The 23,008-nt window shown below is 52.3% G+C and overlaps 1 pseudogene; it reads left to right on the top strand.

The window, feature by feature from the left end:
* The window catches only part of LOC131586346 (zinc finger protein 850-like), a 152,559-nt pseudogene extending 131,566 nt beyond the window's left edge, over window positions 1-20,993 (top strand).
* The last annotated feature ends 2,015 nt before the right edge of the window (window positions 20,994-23,008 follow it).

Genomic DNA, 23,008 nt, shown 5'->3' with positions numbered 1-23,008 from the left:
GTCAGCCTTCTGAAGGCATCAGGTGGAATGGGGTTGGAAGTGGATTGGGTGAAGTGGGATGCAAATCAGGAGGGGTGAGATGGGCATTGGGTGAGGCAGGATTGTTGGGATGGAGTTTGGGAGGTGTGAAATGCAGGAAATAGAGCTTGGGAAGGGGGTCTTGATGTCCTGCAGGGATGGGATGGGTTGGGGTTTGGACTGGGGAGGTGGGGTGGGGTCTGCAATGAGACACCCAAAGTTTGGGGGTGATGAAGGGAGCAGGAGGCCATTACTGAGTTTTTCTGTGAGATTCCCCTTCCCAGGGATGCAAAGATCTAGTTTGAAATGAATATTGTTAAAGTGAGAGGTGTGGGCAAGAGGGAATTCCATCCCTCTGCCTCAGAGGATGGGCCCTGTGAGCCCAGGAAGAAACTCCACCCTGGGCCCCTTGTCGGTGGCAGCCCAGGGATTTCTGTTTGCGTTTGGGCCCCTGGGGTTTCTCCCTTGCTGTGTTCCCAGTGGTCCCTGACCTTGAACTCCACCCTGGTTCTCAAACCCCATCTCCCTGCCTCTGTTTGTGGCTGTCTCTGGATCTGAGTTTGTTCCTGAGCTGAATAAATGGTTTCCTGAGCAGAATCCCATCTTGTTGGTGTCCCATGCCTGTTCCTGGTAACTGTGGCTTCCCTGGACATGATCCTGCAGCCTGGCCCTGGAACGCAAGACCTCGCAAAATCAAGACCCCCCCCAGACCCCCCCAAAAATCAAAAAATTCCCTTAAATTTGCCCAAATCCCCCCAAATTCCCTTAATTTTTATAAAATGCCCTTTTATTCACCCTCTGCTGCCTCCGCAGACAGTACCTTGGGGATATCTCAAGGAATTTGGAGGGGGTCTCTCCTCCCTCCCAACCCGGAAAACCTGCTGGTTTTGGGAAAAAAATTCCCCAAAATCCCTTGGATTCAAGGGGAGTTCCCCATTTTTGATGCATTTTTTGGGGGTTCCTGTCATGCTATTGGGAACGATGAGAAGCTCGACACAGACTCTCTTACGAGTTGAAAAGGAAAGCGAGTTTAATTACCTCAGATCTTCTTTTATAGATTAATATGTGAAAGGACAGAAAGGTAAAACTCTTATTGGTTAGCGAACAAACACAACACTGCCATTGGTCAGTGGGGTACACCACCCCTCGACCTTCTCTTGCAAGAAAACAAGAAACTGACAAACAGCACCTGCAAGGCTGTCTTCTGTCTCTGAGGATTGTTTTAATTCCTTCTTATGATTTCCCAGGCCACTTTCTCAGGTGAAACTGAGAAAGATACGCAGCCTGATTTTCCACAGGCACTGTGCTCCCTGCTTTGCTCACAGCGGGTATCACTGAGAGGAGAAAATGGAGGCTGTCACTGCTGTGGTGTCACGGAGAGGGCACTTCTGTGGTGTCACAGAGAAAAGGAAATTAGGAGCTCTCATTGCTGTGGTGTCACAACTTGGGGAACACTGGGGCTGTGATTGCTGTAGTGTCACAGAGAGAAGGAGATTGGGGCTGTCACTGCTGTGGTGTCACAGAGAGAAGGAGATTGGGGCTGTCACTGCTGTGGTGTGTGAAAGACTGACATTTAAGATAAAAAGAGAAACAGCAAAGGAAGTTAAAGTTGCTGGAGGCTGATGGGAGTTGTTTCTCCTGACAAATCGTTGGCCATTTCTGAGAATTGACAGTAGTTTTGAACATTGAAAATTGACATCAATCTGTGAACACCACCCTTTAAAACTTAAACCCGAGAATTTCTCTTTCTCTTTGGTTTCTGGCTTTTGAAGAGGTAACCAGAGGGCTCCAGTTCTGCCTCCTCCCTCCGAGGCCAGACAAGGATGCGGGCAGAGCAGGGCTGGCTGGAGTTCTGCGGTTCCTGGCGGGGGATGGAGACTGTGAAGTGACAGGAGCCCCTTCCCAGAGGGGCTGAAGCCCTTGCAGGGCTCACTGAGCCTTGTGCAGCGGGGCTGCTGGGCCAGGCTGGTTCCTGGCTCGGCTGCAGTTTCTGACCCTGCTGGCTTTCACCAGAGACTGCTGAGGAAGGGGAGGGAAAGCTCTTGAGCTGCGGCGTGCTGAGACAGTGGCCACACTCCTCCAGAGCAGCTACCAAAAATCTTCCATGGCAAACAGCTCCAGCCGCTGCCTCGGCAGAGATCAAGGCCTGGGCAAGAGTTTAACCCTTTCACTAGCCAGATGAGACTTGCAGATTAATCATTTTTCAAGAGAGAGGGGAAGAGAGAGGAATCAACATGGAAAGAGACAGCATCAACTATCAAAGGCAGCGAGGGAAGGAATTAACCCTCAGATGGGAAGACAATAAGGAGATGCCTGAATAAGCTGAAGTTTTCTTTTATTCAAGCTATGGAGAGGAACAATAATGTTCTGAAAACACACCTTTCATTCCTGAAACAGTATTTTGGGAGGAATGGAGTATTTCAAAGTGTAGATGTGAGCAAAAGTAATTCATTGATAAAGCTGAGTAAATGGTGAAATCATTGTAATCCTAGGAGATGCTGGAAGAGAAAAGGAGAAGTGAGAGTTGTTGAAGATTTGTGGCTCTTAAGAGACAAAGCAAAAATTTCTGTTTCCAGAGATGATGACAGACACAAATGAAGAGAACTTTTGCCTTTGAAGATCTCATCCTTCAAATGACACCCCTTGAATCATGGCCCAAGAACACACCTCAGAGTGCTGTGAAATGGAAGGAAAGGACTGATAGCAGAGTTTTCTGGGCGACTGGCATCAGAGCAATAGGAAGCTACGAGAAAATGGTTTTCTTGTGAAAAACTCCATAGATTGACAAAAGAGAACTTCTTTTTCTCTACAAAAACTGGTGAAAAGACTATAGCAGAGATAGGACTGCTTTTACCACCAGCTATTTTTTTTCTCTATGTTGTCAATTAAAGACGGGAATGGTTGGGCGGTGAGGATAAAGGGTTTCTGGAAGTTTTCTTCTGGTTTCTTATCCTTGTAGTTTGGTTAATAAACTTACTCTATTTCTTTCAAGTTTTAAGCTTCTTTTGCCCTTCTCATAATCCAAATCTCACAGCAAGAAAGGAGTAAGTTTTCCAGTGATTTTTTAACTAATGCTGTAAAACCACGACAGGTGTAAGAGAGAGGAGGAAATTGGGGCTGTGACTGCTGTGGTGTCACAGGGAGGGGAACACTGGGGATGTCACAGCTGTGGTGTGGGATAGATTGACATTTTAGAAAAAATGAGCAACAGCTAAAGAAGTTACGGTTGCTGGAGGCTGATGGGAGTTTTTTCTCCTGGCTGATAACTGGCCATGTCTAAGAACTGACAGTAGTTTTGACCATTGAAATGTGACATCAACCTGGGAAAACCACTCTTTAAATCTTAAGCATGGGAATTTCTCTTTCTCTTTGGTTTCTGGCTTTTGAAGAGGTAACAGGGCTCCGGTTCAGCCTCCTCCCCCCCAGGCCGGACAAGGCTGCGGGGTGAGCAGGACTGGCCAAAGTTCTGCGGTTCCTGGGGGGGTGGAGACTGTGAAGTGACAGGAGCCCCTTCCCAGAGGGAAGTACTCCCATCTGTACTAGTGAACTGCCCTGACTGTAAATCTTTGAGTTCATCAAAGGGTCATTGCTAAACAAAAACTTGGTTTTGCCTCCTGAAATTGCTCATCAGGCTCTGTCTTTGGAGATGCCCTTGATGGTTGCCTCTTTTCCTGGGCATGGCACTGGAGGAGGTCCAGGCCCAGGTGATGCCACTGAAGGAAATATGCCCTCATCCCAGGGATGCTCAACACAGACTCCCCCAGCCCCTCAGTGCCCTGCCGCTGGTCACAGCAGCCCCTGCCTGGCTCCTGCCTGCCCACACCATGGTCAGCCCTGCCTGCTCCTGGACATGGAGCTCAGCCAGGGCTGGTGCTGTGTGGGCTTTGCTGGTGGTACCAGCCAGACACTGGGGTGAGAGCTCCATCTCTTTATTGGAACAGAAGAGCTGTGCTGGGCCCTGCCCTGGCAGGAGGGACCCACCTTCAGTCCAGGCCACAGAGCAGGGCGGGTCCCTTCAGGGACACAGGGCCTTGCTTTGGCTGGTGGCAGCATCTGCACAGCAGCAAGCTGGTAATGCAGCTGTGACAGGGACATCACGTATGGGCATGGAGATGTGAAATGTGTGGTACAGGTGTCCCTGAGGGAGGTGTTTGGCCTTTCCTGTGAAGCTGTCCCGAGGGGAACCTGTTGAGAGAGGAGATGGCTGAGGCTCCAGCTGCAGCTGGCACACAGGGACCCTCTTGCACACTGGGAGATTCTCATTGTGCTCACAGTTTCCCTCTGAAGACTAAGAGGTGAATTTGGATGGGCTTAGCAACTGGGCTGCAGGCCAAACAATTGAGTTAGCAAAAGAAGAAATTGAGAAAATACAAGTTTATCCATAGCAAGGAGGAAAGCAAGGCCGTTAGCATGGAAACCAATAAAAAGGGACATAAGGGGTATTTGCAGTTATGTAATACGTGCGTTAGAGGCAGCATACGTGCCTTAATAATTTCTTGTAAACTCTTGCCAATTTATTGTTGATGTTAATTGCTTTGTACCAATAAAATACATTAAGCCATTGCTTTGCCCCTTGAATATCATGAGCTGTTTCGATGTAACTAATCACTCAAGATCATGCTTTGTTAAGTGAATAAATGTTGACAATACTTTGTAATGAAGAAGAAGCCATTGTAGTCTCTGCACAAGTGTGTGTCGTGTGTCCATCTCAAGTGACAGGTGAGAAATTCAAAAACGCCTTTGAAAAATCCTCAACTGCTATGGAAATTGAGAAGAAACATTTGTGAACTACTTTCTAAAAAAAAAAAAATTCTAAATATATCTAAAAACTTCTTCTAAAAATTAAAAACAAAGATAGCATGGTCCTCCATGCCTGGCTGCTGCTGGCAGAGCAACAAGATGATAATGCAGCTTTGGTGGGGACAACAGACACTGACTGGGAGATGCAGGAAGACAGGTGTAGTTCTCCCTGATTGAAGCCTTTGGCCTGTCTTGTGAAGCTGCAGAGCCACTCCTCTGGAGAGAAGAGGTCCCCAGCTGCTGCTGGCACTCAGGGACCCTCCTGCACAGCAGGGCCCAGAGCTGCCAAGGCTCCCCAGCACGGCTGGAGCTGCTGGCACAGCTTGGCCCAGCTGGACAGCTGCCCCTCAAGGCCCTGGAGAGCAGGGGATGGCTCTGGGCAGGGTCCCTGCTGTCTGCTTTTCAAGGGCAATCTTATCACCACTCTTTCTCCTGCCCACCTTGCTTTGCCTCTGCCTGGAGTGCCTGGGACTGCTCCTGGCCATGATTAATAATCACTGCTTATTCTGTCAGCAAAGGGACATTGAGAAGTTGTCTCCAGCATGCACCATGATCTTCACAATGTGATTGACCAGGACTGCACGTCAATCCATATCTCAATGCCAGTCTGGACAGGAGTACAGATCAGAAGCGTTTTCATGGTGTGCTGGGCTCCCCATCCTGTTTAGGGAATGAGGCACTGCAAGGAGGTCCTCAGTGGCAGAGAAGCCACTGCCTGAGATGTAACCCCGGGTGCCTCCTGTGGCTCAGGGAGCGGCTGTGCCTGTAAATGTGTGTTTGTCTGCAGCACAGAGCCAGGGCTTAGCGAGGCCCTTGTTGTGCCTCGGGCACTGCTCGGCAGCCCCATCGGACCCGGGCCCTCAGCCCTTCCCTGTTGGGGACTGACCTGGCCCGGCCCAGCCATGGGGCAGGGCCCGACAAGGGCGCGGTGGGTCCAGAGGCCCGGCCTGGCCCCGGTCCCCAAGGGATGGGCTCTGTCTGCCTGCACAGCCCACAGGCGAGGCCCGAGGCTCTGCAGGAAGCTTCCTGCCAGCTTTGCACAACCTCCACCGAGAGTGTCCCTTTGCTGTGCTGAGAAGACTAACAAACCCCTCTAGTTTAACCCCACTGCACACCTCATGAGGGATCTCTGCAAATCTCAGGAGAGACCATATTCATTTGTGCCTCATGAGGGATCTCTGCAAACCTTGGCAGGGACCCCAAAGTATCCCTTGTTCCTTACAGGAAATCTGTGCACACCTTTTCAGAGACCCCAAAATAATCTCATGTGCCTCACAAAAGAATCTGGCCCCCGGCCCACTTTAGGAAGGACTCAGCTCCTCTCCAGGCCTTGATGGCAACCACTAAATGGTCACGTAAATCACAAGGAACTCAAGCCCTCTGCCAGTCTTACAGTGTTCTCCAGTCACCTGTAGCCATAGAAGCGACCCCAAGTCCCCTAAGAATTTCAAGAGGAAACCTCAGCCACATGCACTACTTACAAAAGATCCAAACCCCTGCCTGTCTTACTGGAAAACACAACACCCTGTCCGTGTGCCTCACGATGGACCCCAATCATCTGGCAGCCTTACAGGGGTCCCCCATCACCTGCATGCCATAGAAAAGCCAGGTGTGCCATTAACTCTAGCCAGCAGTGTGTTCCATGACAGAAACCTCTCCAATGCCTTTCTGGGAATTGGGAACACGTGTTGTGGTGCCAGCTGCATCTGTGGGAGCCATGTGCAGTGTGAGTCTGTGCTGTGCTCCACTGCTGAGCTGGCAGCACGGTGGATATGGCCAGGATATTCCTTATTTCCCCCAGGTCTGGGGCCTGCAGGTACCTTGCTGACCCCAGGCACAGGCTGTGCCACCCAACAAAGCCCAGAAAGCCGAGAGGAGAGCCTGAGGGCAGCAGGAAGAAGCCCCTGCTCTAGAACTGAGGGAGTTCTTCCAGAACCCAAGATGGTGAATTGAAGATATTTCCAGGGTGCTCAAAGTTTTTCTCTGAAGACTAAGCAGTGAGCTTGTCAGAAATCCCAGAAAAAATCTGGAAAAATATTTTATGTAATTTTTCTTTTATTAGGTCCAAATCTCCAGTGGGAAAAGAGCCTCCCCAGTATGCTGGGTGTCTTGGGGTGTTTTAGTTCTTCCTAGAGTAAACATTACCAATTAAACGCAATTTCATGTTTTATTGAAGAAATGGAAAAAATGTTTCAGAATTCTAAAACTACTTTGAAAAACATAATCTCTAAACATAGTCTCTAAAAAAAGAGAAGAAACATTTGGGGACTTCTTTCTACCAAAAAAAAAAAAATCTACATATTTCTAATAATTTCTAATTTCTAAAAATGAAAAACGAAGAAAACTTGGTGCCCCATGCCTGGCTGCTGCCTGCCCAGACAAGGCTGTGGCAAGCCAAGCAGTTCCGCCAGTACTGGTGGTACCAGCCAGACCCCAGAGCAGAAGCCCAAAGGTGTTGCTCAAACTCTGCCTTGGCAGGAGGGGCCCACATTTGGGCCTGACCAGGCATCAGGGCCAGCACCTTCAGGGACAGAGGGTCCTGTTCTGGGTGGCGGCGGCACAGCAATAAGCTGATAATACAGCTGTGGCGAGGACAGCAGACACTGGCTTGGAGATGGAGGAAGACAGGTGTAGTTCTCCCTGATTGAAGCCTTTGGCCAGTCTTCTGAAGCTGCAGAGGTGCTCCTGTGGAGAGAGGAGGTGGCTGAGGCCCCCAGCTGCCGCTGGCACTCAGGGACCCTCCAGCACAGCAGGGCCCAGAGCTGCCAAGGCTCCCCAGCATGGCTGCAGCTGCTGGCACAGCTTGGCCCAGCTGGACAGCTGCCCCTCAAGGCCCTGGAGAGCAGGGGATGGCTCTGGGCAGGGTCCCTGGCCAGGAGCGGGGCCCAGAGCACCTCTGCCTTTCAAGGACAATCGCGTCCCCGCTCTTTCTCCTGCCCACCTTGCTTTGCCTCTGCCCACTGCTCCTGGGGCTGCTCTTGGCCAGGCAGCCTCAGTGGCAGCCAGCACTGGCTGCAGCCCCAGCGGGCTCCCCAGGACAAGGCCCAGCAATTAAGAGGTCAATGAAAGGCCTGGGCAGCAGCAGAACTCTCAGCAGAGTTATTTGGGCAACCAAGGACTACCCACAAGTCCACAGCAGCCACACTGGGAATGTTTCTATTCTACAACAGACTTTCAAAAGAAGCTGTTTGAGGGAAAGATGAACGAAACACTCACCGTTTTGTCTTCCAGACATACCAGATTCCAACACAGCATAAAATGAAATAAAGCACCGAAAAAAGCAGGCCTGCCATTAATTCTTGCCAACAGTGTGTTCCTTGACAGAAACCTCTTCCAATGCCCTTCTGGGAATCGGGAACATGTGTAGTGCCAGCTGCATCTGCAGGAGCAATGGACAGTGTGAGCACGTACTGCACTCTGCTGCTGAGCTGGCAGCACAGTGGGTACCTCCAGGATATTCCCTGTTTCCCTCAGAGCTGGGGCCTGCAGGCACCTTGCCAGCCCTTGGCACAGGCTGTGCCACCCAATAAAACCCAGAAAGCTGAGAGGAGAACCCGGAGGCAGCGCAGCTGCTTAGGCAGTGGCTCCTTCCAGGGACAGGGGCCAAACCCATCCCTGAGCAGCCACTGCCACCCCTGACCCTCCCTGCTCTGTGACAGCTCCCCCAGCCCAAGGGGACAGAGCCAGGCCCTGTCAGGGGCCAGTGCAGCCCCTGCCCAGTTGGGAGCCAGGGCTGGCTGTGGCCCTGGGCTCGTGGCAGGGCTCCTGCTCAGGATTGCTCCTGTGTCTTGGGCCTCTGGATGCTCAGTGCCATCTCTGGGAGCAGCTGCAGTGGGATGGACATTGGTGCACGAGTCCCATTTCCCAGGGGCTGGGAATGAGCTCCAGAGGCCTGGAAGCTGAGGTGCCTCCAGCTTTGGCTGCTGCCAGGCCATGCAAGGAGAGGCCCTGTGGGAAGAGCTGCTGGCACACAGCCCAACTGAGGGCTGAGCCCAGGACAGAAATTACCTCCTGTGCCTGGGCCCATGCCTGCAATTGCCTTCCTTCCTTCAGGAAATGCCGCCTTCCATAGAGCCTCTCTGTCCATCCCTTGAGAAAGGAAGAGGCACAGCTGGATCAGATGGAACCATTACATAGCAGGGAAGTGGCCTCTTCAGGAGGCCGTGCTTGTCAAAGACATGGAAGAGGATCAGGAAAAGGCCCAGGCTCTCTCTTGTCCAAACCACCACCTCTCCTGATCTGCTCAGAGACCAGGAAGTTAAAGAGGATCTCAAGGTGTGCATGGCCCATGGTGCAGTTTGGGCAGCCTGCCTGCTGATGCCAAATGACTTCCTACAGAGGATGGGGAGAAACTGCATCCAGGCCAGGCTGGGAAACAGCCCTGCAGGGCTTGAAAGCAGCATCAGGGCAGCAAGGCTGCAATGGATCCCTTCCCATGGTGCAGGGCACTGCATGTCCAGAGAAAGCCCCCGGCTGCTGCATCTCAGGAAAGGCTGAGGGAAATGCACCCACCATGCTCTTTGAGCAGTTCCTTCTCTATTTCTTTCAGGATATGGTGTGACCCAAGTGATTCTTTCTGTCCTGTGGCTTTGTTCTTCCCTCTTGGAGGACCTTAACAAAAAATAGTTCCATTTCCCAGGAATGGATCCCAGAAAAGCAATGCTCAGCCTGTGGGTACAGCAGGGACACACCACTCACCCCTGCGATGGGAGCCGGGCTTGTGGGCAGTAATCAGCAAAGGAGCTGGGAAAGTCCTCCCTGCAGACACACCTGTAACTCAACAGCCACAGAAGCTTCTGTCACCTGATTCCTACCAGGTTGTCAATGATTATTTTTTGTTGGGACACTGAGAACATACCTGCAGGAGGCTCCAAGGGCTTCAAAACTTTATGCAGCCAATCTAATGGAGAAGCCATTCCAGGAAACTCATCTGGAAGGGAGCACAGATGAGAACCTTTTTCAGGGTGTGCTGGGATCGCCTTCTGCCTTAGGGAACTGGGCACTGCAAGGGGGTTGGGTAAGGCCATGGGAGCCAGATGTCAGTGGACATGGAGAAAGCTGTAGAGGGGCCTGGGGAGCTCTGGGCTGGCTCCTGGTCACTCTCAACACTCTTTCCATGCTCTGTGCAACATCCCTGAAGGGTGGGCACTCCCCAGCCGCAGAGATGGCAGCTCAAGCCTCAGCAGGGCTCAGGCCCAGAGGCACAGCAATTACCTCCTGGGACTGTGCCTGGCATGGCCTCCCTTCCTGCAGCAGAGGCTGCCCATGAGCCACTGCTTCCTCTGGGAAACGCTGCCTTCAGCACAGCCTCTCCATCCACTTCTGCAGAAAGGGACAGCTGGATCAGATGGCAGCATTCCCCACTGGGCAAGGTGGCATTTTCAGGAGGCAATGCTTGCCAAAGACTTGGTTAAGGACCAGGATATCATATAAAGCTTTGGGATTGGCCAGAGCCCTCCTTTCTCCAAACAGCTGCCATTTCTGATCTACCCGGAGACCAGGGAATTCTACAAGACCTCAGTGTGGGCATGGCCCATGGTGCAGTTTGGGCTCCCTGTCAGCTGATGCCAAATGCCTTCCTGCAGAGGCTGGGGAGAAGCTGCAGCTCGGCCAGGCTGGGAAACAGCCCTGCAAGCCGTGAAAGCAGCAGCAGGGCAGTGAGGCTGCCATGGATCCCTTCCCGCTGTGTTGGGCACTGCATGTCCAGAGGTGCAGAGAAAGCTCCCAGCTGCTGAGTCTCAGGAGAAGGCTAAGGGACGCAGACCCACCTTGTCCTCCCTGCAGAATTTTCTTCAGCATTTGCCTCATGGGTTTGGATGGCTCATGGGGTTTCATAACTCCTGTAGCTTTGGTATTTCCTCTTGGAGGACCTTAGAGCAAAATAATTCCATTTCCCAGGAATGGATCCCAGAAAAGCAATGCTCAGCCTGTGGGGTCAGGAGGGACACACCACTCACCCCTGCGATGGGAGCTGGGCTTGTGTGCAGTAACCAGCCCAGGAGCTGGGAGAGTCCTCCCTGCAGACACACCTGTAACTCAACAGCCACAGAAGCTTCTCTCATCGCTGCTGACCTGCACAGGCAGCACTGAGCCACAGGAGCAGTGAGGGGATCATGCAGGGCAAGGGCACACACGTGCACAGCTCTGTCCTGGCACCTGCAGCGATGCCGCCCTGGCCAAGCTTTGGGCTCTGAGCTGGCAGCTCTCCCAGGGGGAAAGGCCTTCACCTACCCTCACCATCTTCCAGAGCATTCATCCTGGATGTGGGTTGGGAAGCCTGATCACCTTCAGCAAGAGGCTTGGCTGTAAGGAAAGGCAGGACAGAAGAGCTCCCGTGGATCTGTAGGAGATCCTCAGGCTCTCTGGGGCTGGCAAAGGAGCCGGCAAAAGGCACAGCCCCAGGACACAGCCCTGGGCCCAGCCTCTTCCCTCTCTGATCTTCTCTGTGGCTGCACAGCGCACATGGAAGGAGACACTGGCATTGCACATGGGAAGAGATTGACAGCTAAATGCTCCTTCCTCCCACTGGCAGTGACCTGTGGGATCCGTCAGGGCTCTAGAAGGGAGCAGGGCAAGGTTTCCAGAACCCATCAAGCCTGAGATTATGTTAAGAGATACGGCACATGAGTGAACTCTTGCCACCTTGTCATTGTGTGTTCTGTCAGTAAAGGGAATAGAAGAACTTGCCTCCAGCATTCTCCAAGATATTCAAAGTATCATTCAGTAGCACTTCCAAATAATTGAGGTTACGTTCCAAATCTAGAAGGGAGCACAGAGCAGAACTGTTTCCATGGTGTGCTGAGATCCCCTTCTACCTTAGGGAACGGGGCAGTGCAGGGGAGTCGTGCTAAGGCTGTGGGTGCCAGATGTCAGTGGACATGGCCACAGCTGCAGAGGGGCCTGGGGGCTCTGGGCTGGCTCCTGGTCACTCTCCACCCTCTTTGCAGGCCCTGTGCAACATCCCTGGGAGAGGTGGCTGGAGCAGCCCAGGCCCCACTAGGGCCCTCTCTCTGCCACAGCTGAAAGAATTGTAAAAGCAATGGGGAAGAACTACAGCAGGCAGTGCCACAACTGTCCCTCAGGCCCTCCCTCCCTCCTGCCCACATTCTGCTGGGACAGCTCTCCCATCCCATAGGGACTGAGCCAGGCTCTTTCAGGTCACAGTGGAGCCTTGCTCTCCCCCTCTGCCTATTCCCCACCATGGGCACCCCTTTGCAGCTGCTGCCAGGTTTTGGGACGTGTTTCCCATGGAGGGACCCCAGCAGGACTGCTCAGTAGCCGAGTGCCCTGAGCCTGCTGGGGATAATTCCACTGGGCTGTGCTGGTCTTGTCCGGGCTGTGTCCACACTGCCAAGCAGCAGAGATGGCAGCTCAAGCCTCAGCAGGGCTCAGGCCCAGAGGCACAGCAATTACCTCCTGGGACTGTGCCTGGCATGGCCTCCCTTCCTGCAGCAGAGGCTGCCCATGAGCCACTGCTTCCTCTGGGAAACGCCGCCTTCAGCACAGCTCTTTGGTCCTTCTCTGAAAAAAAATAAATTGTACACCTGAATCAGATGGAAATGTTCCCCATTGGGGAGGTGGCATCTTCAGGAGGCAATGCTTATCAAAGGAAATCATATAAACTTTTGGGATTGGCCAGGTCCCTCCTATCTCCAAACAAACACCATTTCTGGTCCACCCTGAGACTGGGAAAGTGCAGAAGATTTCAGGGTGGGCATGGCCAGTGGTGGAGTTTGGGCTCCCTGTCAGCTGATGCCAAATCCCTTTCTGCAGAGGCTGGGGAGAAGCTGCAGCCAGGCCAAGCTGGGATAAAGCCCTGCAGTGTGTGAAAGCAGCAGTGGGGCAGTGAGGCTGCCATGGATCCCTTCCCATGGTGCAGGGCACTGCGTGTCCAGATGTGCAGAGAACGTCTCCAGCTGTTGAGTCTCAAGAGAAGGCTGAGGGACATGGACCCACCTTGCGCTCCCTGCAGCATTTCCTTCAGCATTTGCCTCATGCATTTCGATGGCTCATGGGGTTTCATAACTCCTGTAGCTTTGTTCCTCCCCCTCGGAGGACCTTGACAGCAAGAAGATCCATTTCTCAGGAGTGGATCCCAGAAAAGCAATGTGGGGTCAGCAGGGACACACCACTCACCCCTGTGATGGGAGCCGGGCTTGTTTGCAGTAACCAACCCAGGAGCTGGGAGAGTCCTCCCTGCAGACACACCTGTAACTCAACAGCCACAGAAGCTTCTCTCATCGCTGCCAGCTGGACAAGCTTTAAGGTTCTGAGCTGGCAGCTCTCCCAGGGGGAAAGGCCTTGACCTATCCTCACCATCTTTCAAGGGCTGAGTCCTGGACATGGGTTGGGAAGCTGGATCGCCTTCATCAATAGGTTCAGCTGCAAGGAAAGGCAGGACAGAACAGGTCCTGGACAGTGCTCAAGATTCTCTTTCAGGCCGGAGTGACAGTGAGTGCACCTGGCTGATTGCTGCCCTCCAAGGCACTCCCTCATCTCTGCCTTCCACCCAGGAGCAAGGGCAGGGAGACCACATGCCTGTAGTTGCCCCACACTGGGATAGAAGAAGCTTCTTGAATGGCAGTCAGGGGAGAAAGGACACCCTGGAACTGCCATCAGCTCTGAACTGAGCCCCAGGCAGGGCCAGGGCTTGGCAGTGGCAGCTCAGGCTCCCTGGGGCTGGCAAAGGAGCCACACAAGGCACAGCCCTGGGGCACAGCCCTGGGCCCGGCCCCTTCCCTCTCTGCTCTTCTCTGTGGCTGCACAGAGCACACGGAAAGAGACACTGGCATTGCACAGTGGAAGAAGATTGACAGCTAAATGCTCCTTCCTCCTGCTGACAGCAATGCTGTGGGATCACTCAGGGCTCCAGAAGAGAGCAGGGCAACTTTTCCATAATCCATCAAGCCTGAGATTATGTTAAGAGATATGCCACACAAGCGAGCTCTTGCCACACTAACACTGATTATTCTCTTAGGAAAGGCACATTAAGAACTTGCCTCCAGAATTCTCCAAGCGTTTCGAGCCATTATCCAAGAGGGCATCCAGATAATACAAGTTACGATCCCAATCTAGAAGGGAGCACAGATCAGGACCATTACCAGGGTGAGCTGGGATCCCCTTCTGCCTTAGGGAACTGGGAACTGCAAGAGGTTTGGGTAAGGCTGTGGGAGCTAGATGTCAATGGACATGGCCAAAGCTGCAGACTGGCCTGGAGAGCTCTGGGCTGGCTCTGGTCACTCTCCACCCTCTTTGCAGGCCCCGTGCAACATCTCTGGAGAGGCAGCAGGAGCAGCCCAGGGCCCCTTGAGACTCTCTCCCTCCCACAGAGTAAACCTTCCCTAAAGCGCTGGGGAAAACCATTCCCAATGCTTCCCAGGGAGAAGGAAGTGCTGTCCCAGGAAAGGGAAGCCAGGCCGTGGGCTCACCTTCTCCCCGTGCTCGCCACGGAGCAGCCTGGGCAGCCCTGTCAGGCAGGGCCACTGCCAGGAGGAGCAGGAGGAGGAGGCGCAGAGCAAAGGCCATGGTGCCTTGCCCTCTGCCAGTCCTGCAGCTCTTGCTGCCACCACTGTCCTGACACCGCTGTCCCAATGTCAGCACCGCTGCTGCTGCTGCTGCTGCCACAACAGTCGTGGTCAAGGACTGACTGCTCGGTCCTTGTGGTGCTGTGCAACCACGGGGCTCTGGGACCTCTGTGACCTCAGAGCCTGCTGTCACCTCAGCCTGCTGTCACCCCAGAGCCTTCTGTGACCTCATGGCATGGCACTGGAGGAGGTCCAGGCCCAGGTGATGCCACTGAAGGAAATGTGCCCTCACCCCAGGGACGCTCAACATGGACTCCCACAGCCCCTCAGTGCCCCGCCGCTGGTCACAGCAGCCCCTGCCTGGCTCCTGCCTGCCCACACCATGGTCAGCCCTGCCTGCTCCTGGACATGGAGCTCAGCCAGGGCTGGTGCTGTGTGGGCTTTGCTGGTGGTACCAGCCAGACACTGGGGTGAGAGCTCCATCTCTTTATTGGAACAGAAGAGCTGTGCTGGGCCCTGCCCTGGCAGGAGGGACCCACCTTCAGTCCAGGCCACAGAGCAGGGCGGGTCCCTTCAGGGACACAGGGCCTTGCTTTGGGTGGTGGCAGCATCTGCACAGCAGCAAGCTGGTAATGCAGCTGTGACAGGGACATCACGTATGAGCATGGAGATGTGAAATGTGTGGTGCAGGTGTCCCTGAGGGAGGTGTTTGGCCTTTCCTGTGAAGCTGCAGAGGGGAACCTGTTGAGAGAGGAGATGGCTGAGGCCCCAGCTGCAGCTGGCACACAGGGACCCTCTTGCACACTGGGAAATTCTCACTGTGCTCAAAGTTTCCCTCTGAAGACTAAGAGGTGAATTTGGATGGGCTTAGCAACTGGGCTGCAGGCCAAACAATTGAGTTAGCAAAAGAAGAAATTGAGAAAATACAAGTTTATCCATAGCAAGGAGGAAAGCAAGGCTGTTAGCATGGAAACCAATAAAAAGGTGCATAAGGGGTATTTGCAGTTGTAATAAATGGAATTGTTTCGTGCTAACTAAATTGTAACTGTTATTACAGTTATTATTAGAAACAATGAAGAATCAGTGTTACAAAGCAGATGTACCCTTTTGCAGATGTTACATGTCAAAATTAAGATACAGGATGTAGTTTAGAAGATAAATCTGTAAGGTTATCCAAAGGACAACGAGGAAGAGAAGCCTTTGGCAAAAGACCACCAAAAGAAGACTGAGGACCTCCTAACAACAAGTGAGGCATGCACTGTGAAGAAAAGTGACATAAAGTCAGAAAAATTGAAAATAGGAGGAAACTTACAGGAAACATGATAATAATGAATATGTATAAGCATACAGTATATAAGTTTAGCTTGAAGTGCTTTGTTTTGAACTTTGCCTTTTTGTGAGGCAGGGTGGGAAGCCTCCGTACCCTGGTCGGTGTTGCTTATGCTTTAATCATAATTACTAGCAGATTATATATATAAATTTAATTTTTTTATTAAACTGTATTCTTTTACTAAACTGTATTCTTTTATACCACATTACTATTCGGTTTAGTAAATTGTATTATTTTTTAATGAAACTGCCATTAACCAAAGGCACCTAGTTGTCAAAATTCTAATTTCATTTATAACAATATTTTAACAAAGAAGGCTGTTACAACAACATTGGTATTTAACAAACATGACACAACATGAGCTCTATTAACAAAGAAGGCACCTTACGGTGACAACATTCTACTGTTCAAACTGTAAAACATCTTTGTGTACTGATCAGGAGGTCACGATTTACTCTTTACAATCCTGATGCTGAATGTCTCCTTAGGAGGTCTGGTCACAGAGAAGAATGAGCCCCTTGTGGGCTGCCCCTGTTTGAACAACCTGCTCCTCACCCCGAGCCTCAGCATGTCTGACATCGCCCACCTGGGACTGACATCCCAAAACATTGAGAATATTTCTCTTTATATTTTTTCTTTATCATTAAAATATAATAAATTAATAAAAATAAAATTTTGATTTTTATAATAATATTGTTCTGTATTTTTATAACCTAATTTTTGTATTTATATGAAAGAATTGATACATTTTTATCAACTAAAAACATTATCGGTCCTTGGTTCAAAGTAACACAATTCCCTTCATTAATTAATTGATCACTATTTCTCACTCTTTATGCTAATTACACTTATTTTTAGTCCTTTGATCATCTTTTTTAATAATTTTCTCACACAGGGTAAAAGGGACCACTTTGGGGTCCATGGGGACTCTTCTGGTGAACATCTGGTGCAGTTTTGGGTCTGGGGAGGGAATTTAGAGAGAACTTGGGGGGTCTGGAGGACACTTGGGGGAGTCGGGTGCACACTTGGAGGGGCATATAGGGATTCTGTGGGACAATTCGGGATTCGGGGGAGCACTTGGGGGTCCAGGGGGGCACTTGGAGGTCAGGGAGGGGAATCTGGGGGCCCTTCGGGGTCCGGGCGGGCACTTGGGGGGCTGTAACAGGGAATCTATGGGCCGCGGGGGATGATGGGAGTTGTAGGCGCCGGTATAATACGGTTTAATGGGGCCGCGGAGCATCACGGGAGTTGTAGGCGCAGCTCCAATGGGTTCCGGTGAGGCGCGGGGCATGACGGGAGATGCAGTCCCGGCTGGAATAGCGCTCTATGGGCGCCGCGGAGCATGATGGGAGCTGTAGTTCCGGAAGTGGCTCGGAAGGCGCGTTTGGCGGTGTGGGGAAGCGCTTGGAGAAAACTTTTGCGTCCGAGCCGTGGCTGCAGGTCCTGGGGGCGAATGTATACGGCTCGGGAGCACTTGGGGGGAACCTGGGGAGCTGTAACCGGGCTCTTTAGGGCGCGGGGCACGGCAGGAGGTTTGGGCGCGGAACTGTGTTGTGGGATGATGGGAGATGAATTCCCAGCAGTGTCTGGAAGGGGAATCTGTGGGCTCGGGAGCATTCAGGGATCCAGGGACGCTTTGGGGGGTCCCGAACGGGCACTGAGGGGGCACTCGGGGTTCCTGAAGGGTGTAGGGGAGACTTATGGGACATATGGGGGTGATCTCAAGGTTCTGAGGAGCGCAGGGCATATTCCCAGTTCCTCACAACCTGGTCTCAGTTGCCCCCTGCAGGCTCCTACTCACTGCCAGTATCATCCCAGTATGATCCCAGTATGATCCCAGTCTCCCTCAGTGTGATCGCAGTCTCTCCTGGCATGGGCCCAGCTGCTCCCACTATGATCCCAGGATGATGTCAGTACGCAGCCAGTGCAATCTCAGCCACTGACAGGATGATCCCAGTACAAACCAGTCCCTGCCAGTGCTGCCACTCCTGGGATCCCCCAGCCCTCTCTGTGTTCCCCCCTCCCGCATCTCCCCAGAGCAGCCCCAAGGGCTGGCAGTCCCCAGCCAGGGTCCCCAGCCAGCCCCAGGTTGGATCTGCAGCCCCCAATTTTCCCAGTTTCCCTCTCCTTTTCCCCGGGCCGGGTTCCCCCTGTCCCCAGCGGGTGGGAGCAGCGGAGAGCCCCGCGCTGCCCATCCCGACCTGTCCTGGCTCCATCCCCGCTCCTGCCGTGGGCTGTGAGGGGTTTGGGAACGGGGCACCGAGGGTGTCACTGCTCCTGGGGGAGGAGGAGGAGGGATGGAAGAGGAGGGGTGAAGAAGGAGAGTGAGAAGGGATGGAAATAGGAGAAGGAGGTGGGCTTAGGGAGAAGAAGGAGGAGGGAGGAAGAGGCAGAGCAAGTGGAAAAGGAGGGACAAACAAGGATCAGGTAAAGGAGAAGGAACTACGAGGTAGAGCACTCACTGAATTCACAGCCCCCCACCCGTGGATCATACCCCCCAATCCCACAGGTCACATCTCCCCACAGGGAGGGGGAGCTAGGCCTGATATCCTGCAGGGTTCGTGGGCTGGGATTTCTGGAGGCAGGATGTTTGGAGAACGATCTCCAAAGCTGAGCAGAAAATGCCCCTTAAGGGGTCCCAGCATCCCTAAGTGGAACGGGGAACTTTTCAGATTCCTGGCACTCCCAGCAGCCTGGGGAGGGCAGGGACCGAGTAGACTGGGGACCACCAGTGTAAGTGTGACCCCCTGCAACTGGGACGGGATGAACCCCTGAAGACCAAAGGGGAGAGACCAGAGATGGGGAACTCCTGGGGAGGCATTTTCAGGGCTGAATCTTGGTGTCTGGGAGTTTGTTATGGACCCTATATGTTCGGTGACTTATAGAGATGGACTTGGGTCGAGGGACCTTCAAACTCAACGTCCTCATCCCTTGTATTTCCCCAAACCAGGATTTCCCATTCCCAAACTTTGGCTGGATGGAGAAGGAGGCTGTGAGGAAGAGGAAGATGCCCCAGGACACCCAGGCAGGTGAGGAGGAAGTCAGTGCCCCTTTCCCCTTCTCTCCTGCTCCATCTCCCAGCCCAGCACGGCCCCCGGCTGCAGGACAACCCCGCTGCCGACGCCGTCCTGCCGGGGACGTACTGGGGGGATCTCCTTCCCCTTCCCTCTGGCACGGAGGCAAATCCCATCCTCTCCTTGTCCTTCCTCCCCCAGACAAGGAGCTGAGGATGGAGACCAGGGAGGACAAATCCCCACAGCAGAACCTCGTGGAAGAGGCCGTTTTGAGCAGCTCCAGGGCACAGGATTCCAACAAGGAGGAAAAGCATCAAAGACCCTGCAGGAGGAGGGGCTCCTCACCCATCCCAGGGTGCTCTGAGGAGGAAAGACCCACCCTGTGCCGGGATGGTGGCCGGAGATCCAGCCAGGGCTCTGAGCTGGTGGTCCATGAGCAGCTTCAGGATGGGGAGAAGCCCTACAAGTGCTTGGAGTGTGGGAAGAGCTTCAGCAAGAGCAACAGCCTGATCTGCCACCAGATGATCCACACTGGGGAATGGGCCTACGAGTGTGGGGAATGCGGGAAGGGCTTCAGCTGCAGCTCCAAACTCATCACCCACCAGCGCATCCACACTGGGGAGAGGCCCTACGAGTGTGGTGAGTGTGGGAAAAGGTTTCAGACCAGCTCAAATCTCCTCCTGCACCAGTGGATTCACACAGATGAGAGGCCCTTCCGCTGCCCCGACTGTGGGGAGGGCTTCAAGTACAACTCCCACATCATCAGGCACCAGTGCATCTACACTGGGGAGAGGCCCTATGAGTGTGGGGAATGTGGGAAGAACTTCAGCCACAGCTTCAGCCTGATCTGCCACCAGAGGACCCACACTGGGAAAAGGCCCTATGCGTGTGGGGAGTGTGCGATGACCTTCAGTCAGAGGTCCAAACTGACCATCCACCAGATGATCCACACTGGGGAGAGGCCCTACGAGTGTCCTGAGTGTGGAAAGAGGTTTCAGACCAGCTCAAACCTCCTCGTGCACCAGCAGATTCAAACAGATGAGAGGCCCTTCCGCTGCCCTGACTGCAGGAAGGGCTTCTAGCACAACTCCAACCTCATCAGGCACCGGTGCATTCACACTGGGGAGAGGCCCTATGAGTGTGGGGAATGTGGGAAGAGCTTCACCCAGAGCTCTTACTTGGCCCAACACCAACGGAAGCACTGGTAAGAGAAGCCCTGTGAGTGCCCCAAGTGCAGGAAGAGCTTCGTGCGCTGCCCCAGCTCCATCCCCCACCAGAGGATCCATGTTGGGCAGAGCCCTGATGACCCACATTCTCAGTGATCTGCATTGGGAAGACACTGGGCTGCTGGTCATTTTATTTTGGTTCTATCTTTTGATTCATCTTCATCCCTTTAAAACAGATAAAATTGGAATAAAAGTCTACAAATTCATCAAAGGCATATAAAGCCTCACATTTACTGGTGCTGCAAGGGAATCTGGGTTTCAGGGAGCGTAGCTCTCGGACACGAAATAAGTCACACAGATGCAGCTCAAGAGATGATGAAGAAGAAGCAAAGTATATTTCTTCTCTCACAGTTTGTAGCTTTCTGACCATGGCCAGGGATTGGGTAGTCAGGATAGCACCTTTCTAACCACACTGGCCATAAGACATGTCCATCAAGAGATGTCTAACAGAAGGAATGCATAAGTATCTATGTTTATAGTTAGTATCCTGGGAAAGTTCTTTAGAAACTATGTCAACAAGCTTCGTAGCTGAGTTTTCAGGGCAACAAGGGAGGTACATGGGAGGGTTTTGGAGGCATTTGGTGTAGTTGTCTCCATTTCTTGGCACTCAAGGAGATGAGAGAGTTCGATCTATCACAAAACCACTCAGTGCCATTGAAATCTACTCAATCCCACACCAAAATTACTGCATTCCACAGCCCATCAGTGTGTGATGCCTTAAGTTTTAGCTTTCATATCTTTCATATTCTGCGCTACCTAGGTTTGTAGTTTTCAACTTCCTATTAAGTGTTAGTGAGCTCTCTTCACAGAGTAGGTAGACAAAACAATTCCTTTTCTAGCTTGATACCAAGGACAATTGTTACAAGTTCCAGGCCCAAAAGCATAAACAAGGGTGGACTGAAGAGAGAAAACAAGAACGATGGGACTTCATCATCTGGTGCTGTAACTGGACAATGAACTCCAATATGCAGATGAACCCGAACTTCTAAAAATGTGAGACCTTGTGATGAGTTGTCCATTTTTGTGACATTTTTGGTCAGTCCTGGGTGTAGCCCTGACCAGGTTCTTGTACTGCCCTAGGTGTATCCTTTAAGGCCTTTTTATAAACTTTATACTTAACTCTGTCCAGCCTTTGTTCTAGGTCAGCCTTCTGAAGGCATCAGGTGGAATGGGGTTGGAAGGGCATTGGGTGAAGTGGGATGCAGATCAGGCGGGTTGAAAATGGCATTGGATGGGGCAGGATGGGTGGGATGGAGATTGGTGTAACTTTTCTCTTTTTGCTTCTTTTGGGCTGAATTTTTTGTGGATATAACTTTTCTCTAGTCTCTCAGCCTCCTTTGTGCTGAATTCCCCTGGGATCCTCCCTCGTGGGGAGTCCCACTTATCTCAGTCCTTATTATTTGAAGAAAACTCCTGGGCTCATTAGATTCTGGTTTCTCGTGTTTATTGACGGATCCTTACAAAACTTGGCAGGTCTATCCAGACTAGCTGCACAAGCTCAAATCACCACAGCTTGGCTCATCCAGTTCTGATGATACAAAAATGGCCCCGAACCACACGGTCTTTTCACCTTTATACTAATTTTTATCCTATTAACTACTGACACGTGTATTGTTATTATATCTCAACAAATAAGTTTTCTATATCTACTCACGTAATTAAAAGTGCGACTAACTCTAAACAAATCATTCTTTGTGCTTCTAAAAACTGCAGAAGCATGAGAAGAAGGAAGAATGAAGGATTAAAAACTACATCCCTTTTTCTCCATCTTTACTCCACATGTGAAACCCTCTTATAATCTATATTTTCACCTCTATGTTAAAAGAAACATTTTTCTACTTTCTGTTTAATTTCTTACAAACTCTGGCTTGCTCAGGGATATTTGGAAGCCTTTCTGTCAATATTATATATGATTGATGTATTTTTTAAAGAATTGTATAGACAGAGAAATGTCCCTGCATTTCTAGACTCCTACAGTAGATGGGGACAGGGAGCAGAAGAGCCCCCTGTAATACAGGAGGAAGCAGTCAGAGACCTGCTGAGCCACTCAGATGCTCACAGGTGGATGGGATCGGATGGGATCCATGCTAGGGGGATGAGGGAGCTGGTGGATGAGCTCCCCAAGCTGCTCTCCATCATTTCTCCTCATCAGTCCTGGCTCACTGGGGAGGTCCCAGAGGACTGGAGGTGCCAGTGTGAGCCCATCCCCAAGAAGGGCTGGCAGGAGGCTCTGGGGAACTGCAGGCCTGTCAGCCTGAGCTCGGTGCCTGGTGAGGTTTTGGAACAGATCCCCTTGAGTGCCATCCCACGGCACCTCCAGGATGGCCCAGGGCTCAGACCCAGCCAGCGTGGCTTTAGGAGGGGCAGGTCCTGCCTGACCAACCTGATCTCCTTTTATAACCAGCTGACCCCGCCTGGTGGGTGCGGGAAAGGCTCTGGATGTGTCGAGCTGGACTTCAGCAAGGCCTTGGACACGGAGAGCCACAGCATTCCCTGGAAAAGCTGCAGCCCACGGCTTGGACAGGAGCACTCTTTGCTGGCTGCAGAACTGGCTGGAGGCCGGGCCCAGAGAGTGGTGGGGATGGTGCTGCATCCAGCTGGTGTCCAGTCCCTGGTGGTGTCCCCAGGGATCTGTGCTGGGCCCAGTCCTGGTTAATATCTTCACTGAGGGTCTGGCTGAGGGGGTCGAGTCCAGCACTCACAAATTGCAGATGACACCAAGCTGGCTGCGAGTGGGGATCTGCTGGAGGGCAGGACAAGGAGACACAGCCTTAAGCTGCACCAGGGCAGGTTTAGGCTGGACAATAGGAAGGCGTTCTTCCCAGAAAGGCTGATTGGTGATAAAAACAGGGCCAGGAGACCTTCTTCTCCTGTTCTAAAGCCTTTATTCGAATCAGCTTTGGGTGGGGGCCCGACGGCTCGCGCAGCACACCGCCCGCGCTCCCTGAAGCGACTCGGAGGAGGAAGAACGCGGTTCTGCCCACGGGGTGCAATGGAGGCCAGACCGGGATCTCCGTCCTCGTGGGTAAACCCAGAATCCCCTTTCATTCGAAAGTCCAGGGCTGTCACCTCTAGCGAGTATCTTTAAGGTTATGG

This window comes from Poecile atricapillus, chromosome 19, assembly GCF_030490865.1.
Source record: "Poecile atricapillus isolate bPoeAtr1 chromosome 19, bPoeAtr1.hap1, whole genome shotgun sequence".
NCBI classification, from domain to species: Eukaryota; Metazoa; Chordata; class Aves; order Passeriformes; family Paridae; genus Poecile; species Poecile atricapillus.
Note: the sequence above shows the minus strand (reverse complement) of the source record. Positions and strands in the feature narration are given on the sequence as shown.